Raw genomic sequence first — 2,460 nt, 5'->3', positions numbered from 1 at the left:
GACGTGAAAGACGTACATGGAAGAGAGGCAGTCACCTACTGGCACACACCCAGTGACCTAAGTAGGCTCAAAGTGCTTTATTGAAGACCAGCACCGACAGAGTGTCGGATACCCAATGCATTTATGGCGTAGCTCGCTAAAGTGTTGGCATCAAAGAGGTTCATTGAGGACCGGCACATTCCACATGCATATGTGGCACAGCCTGCTCATGCGCCAGTTTTCTGAGGTTGAGGAATCCTTGTGGCCTAGGATCGATTCCACCCAACATAAGTTAAGTATAAGGGATCGTTTTAGTCATCGTGGATCGGGAGACTCCCAGTGGCACATACCTAGTTACCCAAGATGACGTGAAAGACGTACATGGAAGAGAGGCACTCACCTACTGGCACACACCCAGTGACCTAAGTAGGCTCAAAGTGCTTTATTGAAGACCAGCACCGACATAGTATCGGATACCCAATGCATTTATGGCGAAACTCGCTAAAGTGTTCGCATCAAAGAGGTTCATTGAGGACCGGCACATTCCACATGCATATGTGGCACAGCCTGCTAATGCGCCAGTTTTCTGAGGTTGAGGAATCCCTGTGGCGTGGGATCGATTCCAGCCGGCATAAGTTAAGTTTAAGGGATCGTTTTAGTAATCGTGGATCGGCACACTCCCAGTGGCACATACCTAGTTGCCCAAGATGACGTGAAAGACGTACATGGAAGGGAGGCAGTCACCTACTGGCACAAACCCAGTGACCTAAGCAGGCTCAAACTGCTTTATTGAAGACCAGCACCGACAGAGTGTCGGATACCCAATGCAATTATGGCGTAGCTCGCTAAAGTGTTGGCATCAAAGAGGTTCATTGAGGACCGGCACATTCCACATGCATATCTGGCGCAGCCTGCTCATGCGCCAGTTTTCTGAGGTTGAGGAATCCTTGTGGCCTGGGATCGATTCCAGCCAGCATAAGTTAAGTTTAAGGGATCGTTTTAATAATCTTGGATAGGCACACTCCCAGTGGCACATACCTAGTTACCCAAGATGATGTGAAAGACGTACATGGAAGAGAGGCAGTCACCTACTGGCACACACCCAGTGACCTAAGTAGGCTCAAAGTGCTTTATTGAAGACCAGCACCGACAGAGTGTCGGATACCCAATGCATTTATGCTGTAGCTCGCTAAAGTGTTGGCATCAAAGAGGTTCATTGAGGACCGGCACATTCCACATGCATATGTGGCGCAGCCTGCTCATGCGCCAGTTTTCTGAGGTTGAGGAATCCTTGTGGCCTAGGATCGATTCCAGCCAACATAAGTTAAGTTTAAGGGATCGTTTTAGTCATCGTGGACCGGCACACTCCCAGTGGCACATACCTAGTTACCCAAGATGACGTGAAAGACGTACATGGAAGAGAGACACACACCTACTGGCACACACCCAGTGACCTAAGTAGGCTCAAAGTGCTTTATTGAAGACCAGCACCGACAGAGTATCGGATACCCAATGCATTGATGGCGTAGCTCGCTAAAGTGTTGACATCAAAGAGCTTAATTGAGGACCGGCACATTCCACATGCATATGTGGCGCAGCCTGCTAATGCGCCAGTTTTCTGAGGTTGAGGAATCCCTTTGGCGTGGGATCGATTCCAGCCTGTATAAGTTAAGTTTAAGGGATCGTTTTAGTAATCGTGGATCGGCACACTCCCAGTGGCACATACCTAGTTACCCAAGATGACGTGAAAGACGTACATGGAAGAGAGGCAGTCACCTACTGGCACGTACCCAGTGACCTCAGAAGGCTCAAAGTGCTTTATTGAAGACCAGCACCGACAGAGTATCGGATACCCAATGCATTTATGGCGTAGCTCGCTAAAGTGTTGGCATCAAAGAGGTTCATTGAGGACCGGCACATTCCACATGCATATGTGGCACAGCCTGCTAATGCGCCAGTTTTCTGAGGTTGAGGAATCCCTGTGGCGTGGGATCGATTCCAGCCGGCATAAGTTAAGTTTAAGGGATCGTTTTAGTAATCGTGGAACGGCACACTCCCAGTGGCACATACCTAGTTGCCCAAGATGACGTGAAAGACGTACATGGAAGGGAGGCAGTCACCTACTGGCACAAACCCAGTGACCTAAGCAGGCTCAAACTGCTTTATTGAAGACCAGCACCGACAGAGTGTCGGATACCCAATGCAATTATGGCGTAGCTCGCTAAAGTGTTGGCATCAAAGAGGTTCATTGAGGACCGGCACATTCCACAAGCATATGTGGCGCAGCCTTCTAATGCGCCACTTTTCTGAGGTTGAGGAATCCTTGTGGCTTGGGATCGATTCCAGCCAACGTAAGTTAAGTTTAAGGTATCGTTTTTAGTCATCGTGGATCGGGAGACTCCCAGTGGCACATACCTAGTTACCCAAGATGACGTGAAAGACGTACATGGAAGAGAGGCACTCACCTACTGGCACATACCC

This window comes from Dermacentor variabilis, unplaced genomic scaffold, assembly GCF_050947875.1.
Source record: "Dermacentor variabilis isolate Ectoservices unplaced genomic scaffold, ASM5094787v1 scaffold_13, whole genome shotgun sequence".
Taxonomy (NCBI): domain Eukaryota; kingdom Metazoa; phylum Arthropoda; class Arachnida; order Ixodida; family Ixodidae; genus Dermacentor; species Dermacentor variabilis.
The sequence above is the reverse complement of the archived record's forward strand: the minus strand, read 5'-3'. Positions refer to the sequence as shown.